The 14,271-nt window shown below is 53.1% G+C and overlaps 1 protein-coding gene across 3 annotated transcripts in view; it reads left to right on the forward strand.

Moving 5' to 3' along the window:
• The first annotated feature begins 6,482 nt into the window (after positions 1-6,482).
• SOX13 (SRY-box 13) overlaps positions 6,483-14,271 on the forward strand; it is a 46,106-nt gene continuing 38,317 nt past the window's right edge. For 2 of the 3 annotated variants that reach the window (XM_027564192.1, XM_027564193.1), the window contains exon 1: positions 6,485-6,568. The gene's annotated coding sequence lies outside the window, so the exon portion shown is untranslated. Of the gene's footprint in view, positions 6,569-14,271 lie in introns of all 3 variants that reach the window. The other variant, XM_027564194.1, reaches the window with a different exon arrangement.

Consider the following 14,271-nt stretch of genomic DNA (forward strand, 5'->3'; position numbering starts at 1 on the left):
TCCAAGCAGGAAAGCCAGGGAGAGCTGGGCACTGGAGCACCTCACTCTTAGGAATGAGTGTTCTGTTCTTGGTTACTCTCTGAGGTGGAGCTCAGGACTGCGTGCAGCGAGAAAAGACTAGAACATCCTCCTCCTGGAGAGGAGGAAGCCCTGACCCACAGATCACCTAATGCAATTTCCTTGTTAATAGTTGAGGAAATAGAAATTCAGGAAGGAAAGACTTGCTCCCAAGTGCTCTCTCCGTCTCCCACACGCAGGCACACACAGGCACCGAGCAGGCCGGCGCCCAGGCCCCAGGCAGCCTTCTGACAGGGACAGCTTCCTGGGCCTTCGGCTTGTGTGGCTGTGCAGGGCCTTGTGCTCAGAAGGGCCCTGGGCTTGATTGAACGCTCTGCTGTCACCATCTTGAATTCTTAATCATTTGAAACAAAGGCACCACGTGTCATTTTGCAGTGGGCCCTGCAAGTTGTGGCAGCGGGTCCTGCCCCTCACCCCCACTTCCCACTGCGTTCTGATGAAGAAGGAAGCACAGGCCATCCAAGCTCTTCTTGGCCACGAGCTGGGGCAGAGACTTTGGGTACTGTTCTTAGCACAAGATAAGCCCTTCAGAGAAGGCGGAGGAAGGGAGGATGCCTTTGCTTCAGGCCCAAGGCTGTGGCTCTGGCCTCGGCTCCTCAGCGAGTCCTCAGCTGGGGCATGAGCCTCAGTCACTCCCATCAGATCTCTGGCCTGCCAAGATGGCCCGTCCCAGCCCTGTTCCTTTCCAAAGCCCCTCAGTCTCCCTGGCAGAAACCCAAGGGGGCGGGAGATGGGAGGGATGAAAGGAAAGTGAAAGTCTCAGCCTCTCTGGATGGCCCTTCTCCTCCTCCCCCCTCCCCCTGCCCCCCTGCCGTTGCCATGGAGACCAGAACAAAGCCTCTCTTTCCCCTCTTTTCTGGATTGTTAATTGTCTTTACTCCATGGTGCCTTTGTTAATTGTTGCCAGTCCCTCCCAGGATGAGGATCTAGGTCTCCTCAAGACAGGAAAGAGCGGAAAAAAGTTAGGTGGTGGGGGTGGGGCAGGGCAAGCCAGGTGGTGGGGGTGGGGATGCAGGGAGGAGGCTGCCGCGGGCTTTTCTGAATCATCCCGGCTTCTAGGAAACAAACACCCTCTTCACCTCTGTCCCTCAATCAAGTGCCTTTTGAGGTGGGACCCAGTGACCCCCCTCTATGGGAAGGGATAAGAAAGAACAGAAAGAGAAAAGGAAAAAAGCGGCCGTTGTGCATATGCCCCGCGTGTGCGTGTGCGTGTGTCTGTGTGTCTGGCAGGTGCCGTCTCAGAGGGAGGTGGCTGTCTTGGCAGTGCACCCATTCCAGTCGTCCAGTGAGACGTGCGACTTGGTTTTATCCCCAACTTTTAGCATGACTAGTGATTAGACTTACAGAGAGAATGCGTGCTAGCTCGGAAGGTGAGAATGACTACGCCAGCTCTCTCCCCCCTGCGTGAGTCCCCATAGTAGCTACACTACTATGACGAATGGAGCAAAGAAGTTTTAGAAGCACACACGAGTGTAAGTGTGCGTGTGTTTGTGTATAAAAAGGACCCAAGTCAGCATTAGCACACTCAAGAGCACATGCACTGAGTGGGCTCCCTGTCTTTGCATGCATATGCTCGTGTGCCAAGTGACAGTGGCGGGTTGAGAGTGATATGGGTCTATCCTTACATGGGAGAAAGTCCTCCTGTTGGGTGACAGGAGGTTGACTTTCACATAAGAAGCAGAGTTGTTTCTACTTCTGGGGTCTAAGCTAGAATCTAGGCTGTTAAATAATACTCAAGTGTTAGTTTATATGGTTTGGAGTCTAAGGACCCCATGAGAAGTGGAGCAGGGTGGTTACAGAAGAAAAAGCATGGATTTGAGGGCCAGAAACCTGGGTTCAAATGTCACCTCTTGCCCCTTCACTATGTGGTCTCGGAAACTTCCCTTTCCCTTCCCATCTCTGAGTATCATTTTCCTCATCTGTAAAATGCAACTGTTCCCATCTTCACAGAGCTGTTGAGAGATTAAAGGAGATTATGCGTATAAGGTACCAGAGTTGGGCAAGATACCTCTCCTTTCTTTGCACAAAGAGAGGAGCTGGAGGAGATGGTTCTAGAAGGCTGATTCCTTCCAGACCTTATATTCTCAGATTCTGATAGGCAAATGAAACATTCTATGAATCCATTTGTTATCTTCTTGATTAGCTTCCATAGTAATTAAGCCTGAGGATGACTCTCTGGAAGAACTCAGAACTAAGTAGAGGCCCACCAGCGTCAGCCGGAAGGGAGTGCCTCTATGAAAGCTGAGGCCCACCCACGCACCACCCGGGCACTCCTGACTTACTCCTGACTCCAGTGTCTGACTATAGGGATCGAGACAAGCACTTCCTTGGTCAGCGGGAGGAAGAGCTGGTGCCCAAACTAGCTCTGCTAGCCTGGGCCTACCTGACCTGGCCCAAGACACAAGCTCCCTCCTCAAGGCTTCACAGAGAAAGTGGCACTGGGGAGGTCGCGGTGGTCTGCCGGAAGCAGGAGGGGCTTCAGGCAAAGCAGTGAGCCAGGGCTTTTCGTGCTCTCAGCTCACTTCCTCTCCTGGAGCTTCTCTCCAGGCCCTGCTCCTACAACAGTGAGGAGAGTAATTCACACCAATCTGTGAATCTAATCCCTTTATGACTTCTCCATAAATAGGGAATATTTATACTCCTTCAGCAAATATTTTTTAAGCATCTCCTATAGGCTCTGGAAATTAAATGGAAAGTACAGCAGACAAGTTTCTTTTCTCACAGAGCCTACAGTCTAAGGGTAGACAGAAGAACGCAAGAAAACAGAAAACTAATAAAATAAGCATCACTTGTTGTGATATGAAGGAGGCAAATGGGGTCTAAAGGAATAAAGGTGGGAGATGATTGTAGGTGGGGGAGGAGGAAAGATGGAGGAAGGGACATTTGTGTTGAGACCAGAGAATGAAAAGGAGCCCCTCTGGGAAGGACAGAGTTTGGGGAGGCACTTTCCAGGTAAAGAGATATTTATAGGGTTTGAGGTCTGGTTTTAAGACTGATCCTTTAATAAGGAGATCTGACTGGGATTGGGCAAATTTTGCAAGATAACAATTCAGGACTGGAGCACACAGCAAGGGGAGAGTCTTTAAAAATAAACAATTGTTTGATAAGCTAGTGGTTTGCTAGGTTAAACAAACTATTGTCCTGAGAAGGGGGCTGTCTGAGCAGTCTATTGTTCAGATAAATTGATTTTTAGCAAGCTCCTGAAGCAAATAATGAAGTTATTTACTGGTTTGCAGTCTTATCTTCCCAGGCAAGAAATTTCTGGAACAAATATTAAAGTCATGTCATTGTAAGCAGCCTTATTTAAGTTCTGTGGCCTATAAGAATTCTCGGTTTCTCAGTTCTCAGAAGCAGTGAGTTTGTGGTAGTCTAGCTGAGAGACTACCACAGTGGCCTGGGCTAGGGTGGGGACAGTGGAGATAGAGAAGTAGATGGATTGGGATATACTTTTGGAGACAGATCAACAGTACCCAGTAATCAGATTAGATCAGACAGAGGGAATCAAAGATGACTCCTAAGTTGTAGGCTCAAGCCACTGAGTAAGTGCTGGGTACCATTTACTGAGATAGGAAAGATGGTACAGGGTATAAACAGTCTTAGGGGAGTGGTTAAAGGCTCAATTTTGAACATGTTAAGTTTAGGATGTCTGTGAGTTCTTGGGTAGAAATGACAAGCATGTGGTTGAATACATGAATCCAGAGTACATTAGGCAGTCCTAGAGATTTAAATAAAAAATTGGGAGAATCATCAGTGCCTCATTGGTACTTAAAGTCATGGAAACAGTTAAAATTTCATCTAGGGAGAGAAAGTAGAGAGAAAGAAAATCGGGATGCAGGATGCAGGCGAGCCCTTAGACACTCCCACCTGGAGACAACAGTGGCAGGAGAAATGTAAACAGAGGAGGCTGAGAAAGGGCGACCAGTGAGCTCAGAAGAGTGTGGGATCTTGGAGTGAGTGTTTTAAGGAGGGAGTGGTCACATGGGGTTAAATGTGTAAGTCTGGTATTGTCAGGAAATAGTGCAGTAGGCATAGAAAGTCCTAGAATCTTCAAAGTCAGATTACTTCCTCCCATCACTTTCTGGCTATGACCTTGAGCTTCATTTTTTCTTACCTAAATGGGGATAGTGATACCACCCTCACGGAACTGGCATGAGGTACAAACAGATAGCGTACGTGAAAATAGTACCATGCCTAAGACACAGTAGGCAGATACGATGACGATTCCAATTCAAGTGTCGGTGATTGGGAAGAGTGGACACCAGTGATGTGAGATATCGTGGGTGGGGGTACTGGAGAGAGGAAAGCCCACTTCCTAAGCTCTCCTTTCTTCCCATCTCATTTGCCAAAACTAAGGATCCCTACAAGGAGGGATCCATAATGAAGTTACCCACTGAAGCTGATCAGCAGCCAGAGAAGACAGCCTGATACGTGGGAAACCCTGGCATGTTGGCTGGGAGGAGGAAAAGCTTGGTGGCACCTGAGAGGCTTCCATAGTCTCTGAAATGGCTTCACCCGCAGTTGGCTTCATCCAAACGCCAGTCCCTGAAGAATGAATTTTGACTTTTCTCACCTCCTCAACCCCACCCATTTCTTCCTTTCCACTCTCCTCACCCATACCTAACTCAGGCCCACATTATTTTTACCTGGTTACCGCCACTGGTCACTGGCCTCCCTGCCTTCAGTTGGACTGATCTCAGTAGAGGCCTGCTTAGAATTCCTCACTGACCTCCTATTTCCTTTCAATCAACCAACTGATCAATGAATATTTATCACGGGGCTGCTCTTTGCCAGGACCTGGCTAAACACAGGAGTCTAACAGTGAGCCCGAGAGACACATTCCTGCCCCTGCAGCACTTACAGGGGAGTCAGACAAATGAACAGTCACCATACTATCTGTGACTGGGGTCAGGGGGCGCTTTCTGAGCCAGATTGGCCACCAAGAGAGGCTCTGGGAAAGTAGATATCTGGGCTGAGACATAAAAGATGAATAAGAGAAGTTAGCCAAGGAAGGTGGTGAGGAATGATGAAATCCAAAACCTCAGAAAGTCTTAGAGCCCGGTTGACCATCAGCTGAGATCCCGGCCACCTGCACCGTGAGTGTTATTTGCAGATCCAAGATGGCCACACCTTTAATCTGCTGTTTTCCAAGATCCAGTTCAGATGGCACCTCCCCCAGGAAGCCTGGTCTGTCCCAGGCCCTAGCACTCTCGGTGGCCCCGTGCTCCACGTGCCTGGCTGAGCACCTTTCCACAGCACTGTAACCATATGCTCACTCCTCTGTCTCCTCCAGAAAGGACAGGGCACTTTCTCATTCATCCTGGTGTCCCTTGCACTCAGTTGGGTCAGGCACAGGCATTTAATAAGTACACTGATTCAAATTAATCCATCCTCCCCTCCCCCACAATATCAAACAGGTCAGGGAAAAAATAAAAGGACTTGAGAGAGTGCAAAATGACAGGGCTGGGGAGTGGTCTGCCACATTAGGAAGCCGTCCAGCTGCAGGTGGGATCATATTCCTAAGGGAGGTTCTGAAACAGGGTTTTGAAGTCCAGATTATCTGTCTGGAGGGGTTGGAAGGCTGGGAGTTGGATCGACAACTTCTTGGGTCTTGCTCTAAGGAGCGAAGATCCCCTGGAATGACCTCATACCTGGGCAGTGAGAATGAGAGGAATCCACCTCTTTCTTCCATTCTCTCCATCCCTTCACCCACCTCCACCCGCGTGCGCCGCCCAGGAACCCTCGCTCTTCCCTGGGCAGCAGAGGTTTCCAGCTGTTGCTGCCTGGAGGGACCTGGCCGCAGGGAGGAGGAGGGAACTCTCTGTCCCTCCCTCCTCCTCCATCTCCCCACCCTTCCTCCTCCTCCAACCCCAGCCCGCTCTCGGTCTCCCTCCCTCTTTCTCCTCTGAGGCTGTGGAGTCGGCTCGCAGCAGCAAGCAACCGGCAGCGAGCGCCCCGCTCCCAGTCCCGGCTTGGAACTGAACTGTGTTAAGTGCGGGTCTTGGAAGCCCGGCCCGCGAGCGGTGAGCCCGGGTCTGAGCCTGGGGCGCCGCGACCAGCCTCCGAAGCCGTGACTGGGGACCGAGCCGAGGCGAGGATCGCGGAGCGGGAGAGCCGGGCGGGCCGGCGCCGAAGCCCGCGAGTCCGAGCGCAGGACCGCGGAAGGCCGGGAGCCGGCCGCGCGCCGGGGCCAGAGGGCAGAGTGCAGGGAGCGGCCTGGCCCGGCCGAGGGCGCCGCCCGGCCGGAACCGAGCTCTCCGCCCGCAACGGCGGCGCGCGGCAGGGCGCGGACCCGGGGTGGCCGCGAGTCCCGGCCGACTGCCCGGCCGACGGCGGGGGGCGTGCCTCCTCCCAGCGCGGCCGCCCCGGCCCGGCGCTCCCGGCCGCCGCGCCGCGGGGGCATGTGAACTGGAAGCCCGGGCTGCCGGCCTCGAGGACCCGGACGGAGGAGGAGCGGGAGCGCCGAGCCGCGAGCCCGGCGCCCGGCTGAGTCGTAAGTGCGCCCCTCCGTGCCCGGAGCGCGCCGTCGCGTCTCTCTCGCCCGCCCTCCGAAGTTTTGACACTCGCGACCCGACGTTTCTGAGCACACGCTGGGTCTTTTCTCTGCGAGTTTCCATCCTCGGCAAAGTTTTTCACAAAGGAACGGGTCCCCACCTACCCCGCACTACGCGGGCACTGGCGGATACCCGCGGACAGACTTGGGCTGGTGTGGAGAGGGCTGGAAGCCTGGAAAGGCCGTGGGTGGCTGTGTGTCTGTCTGTGCGCACCACACGAGCCGGGCTTGGGGTGCCCCCCCACCCCCGGCTTCTCACTCACTGCTCAGGGGCACTGGGTTTTTCTCACTTGTACGTCCAGTTCGAGGATTTCCTAGCGAGAAGCCGGGGCTACCAGTGAGCGCCCGGCTTGGGGCTCCGGTGCCCGCCCCGCAGCGCAGATCTGCCCCTGTCCTGCTTATGTTGGGTGCGGGGGGCCGGCCACGCAGGCCTCTCTCACCCGTCCAGGTTTGTTTCCCAGCGGACCAGCTGGGCTCTGCATCCTGTTTGTTTTCTGCTCCGGCTGCTCCAGTTTCACCCCCCTTTCCCCTCCCACCCTAGCCTTCTTACCACCCCCAACCTCCCGCCTCTGCATGTGGAAGGAGAATCTTTTCATCCCCATTTCTCTGCAAAAGCAAATCGTGCCTGGGGGCGGCGGGTGGGAAGGGGGTCTAGACGCTCTGTTCCCAGCGGCTCGCCATTGTTTTCCCACCCCGCGCGTTCTGTACGTAAACACACACACACACACACACGTGTGCGCGCCGGCTGCTTCGAGTCACACACATGCACACACACTCACACACGCACGTGTGCGCGCCGGCTGCTCGAGTCCCCAGACGCGCGGGGATCGCCCGCGGGACTCTCCCATCTGCCCGCCTGGTCTTCGGGCTGGAGGTGCCCCATTACTTAACCGGAGCTGGGGAGGGCAAGACACGTGGGGGTTGCCGGAGAGTCCAGGTCAGAGCCGAGAGCGGGCCCAGGGCGGGAAGTGAATTTTGAACTTCAGCCCTAGACCTTTCTGGGAGGACCCCGAGCGCACAAGCCGCGGCTTCCCGCCCTGGAGGGCCGACGGCAGCTGCAAGGACTCCAACGGCGCTCTTGGCAGCCTCCTCCGTGACAGGAGCTAGGAGGAAGCCCAAGAGTTTTCCTGGGAAGTTTGCTTTGACTCTGTGGGAATTTCCGGGCAGGGAGCCTTGGCGCTGGTGAAAGGATCTGGCGAAAGACAGCCAGAGAAGATGCTGGTGCTCTGGGCGGAGTTTCCAGAGACCCTGCTTTCTACTGTGCTCCCTTGGGAAGTGGGGCTGGAGATGCTGGGGTATAATTCCCCACCTATGGACAGCGTGTGCTTGGTCAAGTCCCTTAACGTTTCCAGATTTCCCCCCCATGCAAAATGGGCAGTTATGCACACATCTTTGAAACTGGGGTCTAATGATCAGGTAAAAGGATACAGGTTTGGAAGGTATGAACTCCAAGAGGGTAGTTGGAGCATTGAAAGCCTAGCTTAGTGATTAAGAGACAGGGCTATAGACTTGGATCCCAGATACTGCTACTGGAGACATGATCTTGAGAAGTTTAACCTGTATCTGTTTGCTCATTTGTAAAATAGGTTTAATATGGACAGTACCTACTTCTTGGGGCTGTCTTAGTGAAGCTCATACAATAGTACCTGGCACATGGTAAGTGCTGGAGAAATGTGACTTATTATTATTGCCATTATTACTCAACTGACTTTGTACATGGAGAAGGCAATGTCACCCCACTCCAGTACTCCTGCCTGGAAAATCCCATGGATGGAGGAGCCTGGTAGGCTGCAGTCCATGGGGTCGCTGAGGGTTGGACATGACCGAGCGACTTCACTTTCACTTTTCACTTTCATGCATTGGAGAAGGAAATGGCAACCCACTCCAGTGTTCTTGCCTGGAGAATCCCAGGGACGAGGGAGCCTGGTGGACTGCCATCTATGGGGTCGCACAGAGTCGGACACGACTGGAGCGACAGCGGCGGCAGCAGCGGCGGACTGATTGTGCTCATTTAATCAATTATAATTATTGTCCATTTCTGGGAAGGAAAAAACCTCACACTTCTTCCCACCCTTTTCTGATTTTAGCACCTCCCTACTCCTTGTGTGAGCTTCCCTAGCGGCTGGTTGATAAAGAAGTTGCCTGCCAGTGCAGGAGATGCAGGATCAGTCCCTGGAAAGATCCCCTGGAGAAGGAAATGGCAACCCACTCCAGTATTCTTGCCTGGGAAATCCCATGACAGAGGAGCCTGAAGGGCCACAGTCCATGGAGTCACAAAGAGTCAGACACAACATAGTGATTGAACAACAACACTCCTTGTATCTTGTGAAGTCTTTTTGCTTTTTTCTTTCTTTTTCTCCTTCCTCTCTTCTTCCCCTCCTCCATCCCTTCACAATTTTTGTGAAAGGCATTTTATTCCCTCCTTTTCCTCATTCTTAAAAATCAATCTTGGCTCGAGGCAGTGTTCTCTCAGTGGAAATCAGGCCCCAGGAAGGGAGCATCCCCAAGAGTGCTCTGGCCTGGGCTCCTGGCTCAGGATTGGATGCCCATATCTGTCTCTGGGGCCGGGTGAATTTCTGGAGAGCGGAGCCCAGGTGTCTGAGGCCCCAGGGAAGAGTCAAGTGGGATGGGCTGAGGCTGTTCCTGGGGGAGCTCTGCTCCCAAGGTGCCATCTGTGTTGCCTGCTGCTGGGGCTCACTTGGGAACTTGGAATATCCCAGCTGCCTGGGCAGACTGGATGTAGGATTTGGGATAAATAAGGGGCAAAGATTCCACCTTCAATTTTCCACTTGCAGTTGGAGTGGTTACTAGGAATCTGGGTTTGTCATAAGCTCCTTGTCTGATTCTGGACCCTGCAAATGCACCGCACAAGTAAGGGGGAGCTGGGCAACAGGAAGAGGAAGGCAGCTGCTGCCCACCCACCCTACCTTGGACAATAGGTTCCTCTCTCTTCTTTCTCTGACCCCCTAACCCCCTCCCCAGTCCTGGGAGAAGATGGCCAGGAAGTTGGTCCTTGGAGATCCTGCAAGTGGGCTCTCAATGATGAGAACCAGCATTTTAGTCTCCTCATTCATCCCTTTAAAAGAAATGTGTTGAGTTCCTATTGTATGCCAGGCCTGTGCTAGGCATCAGGGCTTCAGGGTTGAACAAGACAGGTAGTGTGCCTGCCTTCTGAGAGCCTTCTTTCTGGAGGGAGGCAATAAATCTCTTGAAATAAGTAGCCAAAGCAGTATTAGATCCTGTGTGATGTTCAGAAATACAACACGGTGGTGTGATAGACAGTGTATGTGTGGGGACTGTCAGCAGAGGTCCTGGGTGGGGAGGCCAGTAAAAGCTGACCTGGGGAAAGACTCGCTCCGTCCAGGCCTAAAGGATGAGAAGGAGCTCGCTGCACAAAGACCTGAAGGAAGGGGACTCAGGCAGAGGGAGCAGCAACAGAAAGACCCCTGCAGCCAGAACAGGGTTTGCAGCAGCAGTGCAGCTGGAGAGGGAGCCCAGAGAAGCCAGGAGGGCCGGGGCTGGTCACCCGGGGCCCAGAGAAGCCAGGCGGGCCGGGGCTGGTCACCCGGGGCCTGGTGCGGAGCCTGCATTTCAGGACCAGGTCTGAAATGGTCTCATCATTGAAGCCATTGAAGCGTTTTCAGGAGAGGAGTGACATTCTGATTTATGATTTTAAAAGATTATTTGGAACATAAAAAAAGGTTACTTGGTAGTCAGAGTTGCCCCAGGAGAGGGAAATGGTGGCTGAGGGGTGGGATGAAGGAAAGATGGTGTTTTCTCTGTAGACTCTTTTGTCCTTTCTGAGTGTATCAATAGTACCATCTGTATGTGTCCACTATGCCAAAAAAATACTCAAAACCAGAGAGCATAGTTAAAAAAGTATAGCGTAAGCCTGGAAGAGGTATATAATAAAAAAAAAATCTAAAACTGTATATTTTAGTACAAATTTTTAAAGATAATGGTATGTACATCACACACATACGTAGAAGACTAGATGACTACCTTAATGTTTGCAGAGGTTAATTCTGGACACCAGACATATGGGTGAATTGTATTTTCTCCTTTATCTTCTGTTAATTTTTCCAGCCTTCTACAATGGTCACAAATTACTTTTACAAGTGGGGGGAAATGTGGAAAAAAGGTATCACTTCGGTTACTAAGTAAAGAGTAGTTTGAAGAGGAGCAGGAACTGAAGAAGAGAGGCTGGCTAGCAGACTGTTTCTGAGTCGAGGTGACTTGGATAAGGCGGCCTGGTGGGGGTCATTCTGGAGGTAGAGCCAGTGAGTCTCATTAGCACACCATTGCCTAACACAATGCTCTGCTCTTGCTTTGAGAGGGCATTCCACCTCCAGCTCAGATTTGGTAATCAGGAATGCTGGGATCCGTAATGCTGACAATTTCCAGTGCTGCCTTGGCTTTGGAAATATCTTGGGTTTCATCTACATCCTTATTCTCATCTTTCCTCCTAGTAGGGAGGGCCCCATCCTGAACATTTGAACATTTTGCTATTGTATTACTTAGCAGCCTCAGGGCAACATGATATATACGGTAAGAAGAATTTAGAGCCAGGAGAGCTGTTCATCACATAACGTCTCTGAACCTCCATTTCCCCATCTATGAAATGGGATGACAGCAATACTTCCCTGTTAGAGTTTGGGAGGCTCACGTCTGTTTGAGTCTGTAGGTGGTCCATGAATGGTAAGGGTCTGGGTTTGCTGTTGTCAGACAAGTATTCGTTTGAGCAAGGCCTGCTCCTCCAGAGCATCTAGGTGTCCCGTCCTTGAGGGTTAACACCTGATTCTGTGTGGGTTTTCTGCTTTCTGGGGCTGCTTTGAGTCTGGCCCTTATTGGGCAGCTCCCTCACTAGGAAGCTGAGGCAACTGGAAAAAGGGGAATTCAAATGTAACTGTGCCCACACGCCCCCTTCCCCAGCCTTACTCAGGGGTGAAGCTGAGTGTTTGAAAAGGGCTCTGTGCTGGGAAGGCCTGGCCAGGCCCACAGTAAATTGTGCTTTGAATGGGAATTATTTTTGTGTTCTGTGTTTGCTTAAGAGGGCTCACTCCTGCCTGAACTCGCTGCGATCCTCACCCTCGGCTAGTCCTCTCTTCCTGGAACTCAGGTATGTGAGCCAGGAAGGCTGTCACGGTGCTTGTCACCACTCAGGGGGCCAGGACACATGGAAGATCGCTTTCACATACCCTGTCATCGGCCTGTCTCCCCACTCCCCAGCAGGAAAGCATGCCCTGGGCTACCCCTGTTTTGACTGCCCTTTCCTTGGCCTGCCTTCCAGCTCCTTGGGATGAGATTTGTTACAGGAGATTTGTTACAAACCAGCTGAGTAGCACCACGTTTACCTCTGCCAGCCTCTCTGATCAAGAGTGACTCTTCCTTCTAAAAATTCAAATACTTCCTCTAAGCAGCAGTGATATGGTAGTTCCCTCCTAAGAGGGGTAGAATGGGGTGGATGGGACATTCGGTTCAGCTCTAGGACCTGTTGCATCCACGGGCCTAGCCAGAGAGCCCTGAGACTGACCCTGCTCAGGCCTCGTGATGGTGAAGGCCCTTGTGGTTCCCCTAGGAACACATCTCTGTCCAGAGTGAAGTGGCCAGAGTATCCCCTGCCTGCTCCCAGGGTCATCAGGGGGTGAATCCAAGGCCTGGGCACAGCCCAGGATATGCCGTGTGGGGCCCAGCATCTCAGGTGCGCACAGGAGGACCAGCTAGAGGAGCAGCAGGGGCTGGGATCTCATCCAAAGGCTGACGATACCAGCCAGGAGTATTTTTATGGGGGAGGGATGTTGGGGCCATAGAGGAGAGGAAGAAGTGAAGACAGTATCTCTAGCTGCCAGGTTTTTTTCTTAAATAGCATCACTGCCTAGGCCCACTTGGTCCCTCTGGGAAGCCTGACACATGCCATCAAATCTTAATTCAGTTCTCTTGACACACGCAGCAGACTCCTGTCCCATCATCAGTGGCCTTAGCATTTAAATGGCCTTGGCATGAAGCCCCATACATGAGCAGCCCAGGCGATCGCGGCCTGGTTGAGGGGGGATGGTTTAGCGTTACTCCCCGTCTTGTCCCTCTGTGTCTTCTGGGGACATGTCAGAGGTAGAGTGTCAGTGCTTTGGCTTGAAGAGAGGGGAACGCAAAGGAGCCACAGATAGGGCACGCCCACTCAGGCTCCCTTCTCTGGTGGCTTGGGTCTGTAATCCCTGCCAGACCTGGAGCTCTCTGGGGGCCCCACCCCAGAGGAGGCCAGACTGATCTCCCCGGCCTCACCTCTGCTAGGCCCGCCCCTCGCTTGACTCGGAATGGAATGTGCCGTCTGTGCAACAGGAAGGGGTGGGAGCCAGAGGGCCTGGTCCCGTCCTCTCCCACGGAGGGGCAGGGGCCTCAGGGTTCGGTCCTGCTTGCTCTTTGGCAGGGCTGAAGGTGCCCCACTCCAGCCTCAGGGCCTGCGCTGAGTGGGCATGAGGTGGGTGCCCTGGGGATCCAGGTGCAGCCTTTTGAAGGAGCAGCCAGGGTTGGGGGATTTCCTTATAAGGCCAAGACGAGGGTCAGTGACCAGTCAGAGTCAAAGCGCACAGCGAGCCAAGCGCCAGTAGCTGGGAGTAGCCCACCCCAGACCTCCATCCTTTCTTGACTTCTGTTTTGTTTTTGGTTTTTTTTTACTTCTGTTTTAATTGTGGCTTATATTTTCTTATTCCTATATTTCTGTAGTTTCCAAAGGTAGTACAACAATAGGTGTTATCAGAACGGAAAGAATTTAAAATATATGTAGAATTGCCAGACGGTGAAACAGAAAAAGTGGTCCGTGTTTCTTCTCTGGAAGACTGGAAATCAAGGCTTGACCAATAGTAGAATATTCTGCTGAAAGAGAATGGTAGGAGAAGCAATAGTTGGAAGTATAAGAGGCCTGTAACACTGGGCTGATACCCTTTCGGGATGACCGCTGAGCAGGCCCCGCCCCGCGCGCCCCAGCCCCCTCCCCTCCCCTCCCCTCCCCGGTGGGCTGTGGGCTGGGGTGGGCTGCCCAGTGGCTGGCCCGTAGGCCTCCTACTTCTGGCACCTGGGAGGAGGCAGGAAAGGGAGTGAGCTCTGGCTAAAGCTGCCCTCCTGCTGACTCAAAAGAATCAAGTCCTACCTGGCCACACAGGCTGGCCCGTGCACCCCGGGTGTGCCGCTCTGACCCAGCCTTGCTTCAGCACCCTCACCCCAGCCCAAGGAAGGAGCCTGAAGTCATTCACCCATTCCTGCGAGGCTCTGGTTCCAGGCCCATCCCTTGAAAGGTAGGGTGGGGTGGGGTGGGGAAGGAAGCACGAATAAAAGGCTAGTGGGGAGGGGCTGGAAGGACGCTTGTTTCCAGGTACAACCAGGCGGTCTGGGGCCAGTGGGGAGTGAGTGGGGAGCTGCTGAAAGCAAAAGGGAGGGGCCCTCCAGCACCTGCCATTTCTCTGACTTGCTTGGCTCCCCTGTCCGTAGCTGGTGGAGAGGGAGGGTATGTGAAAGAGCGTGTAAGCGCGTGTTAAGCCCGTGTCTGCTAGCCCTGCGGAACCAGGCAGTACCTCTAACAGCCCCTGGAAGGCAGTGGGGACATTAGACCGGTGTCAGGGAGGCAAGGGGAGAGAGAGTCCGGCAGGGCC

This window comes from Bos indicus x Bos taurus, chromosome 16 (genome assembly GCF_003369695.1).
Source record: "Bos indicus x Bos taurus breed Angus x Brahman F1 hybrid chromosome 16, Bos_hybrid_MaternalHap_v2.0, whole genome shotgun sequence".
NCBI lineage: Eukaryota > Metazoa > Chordata > Mammalia > Artiodactyla > Bovidae > Bos > Bos indicus x Bos taurus.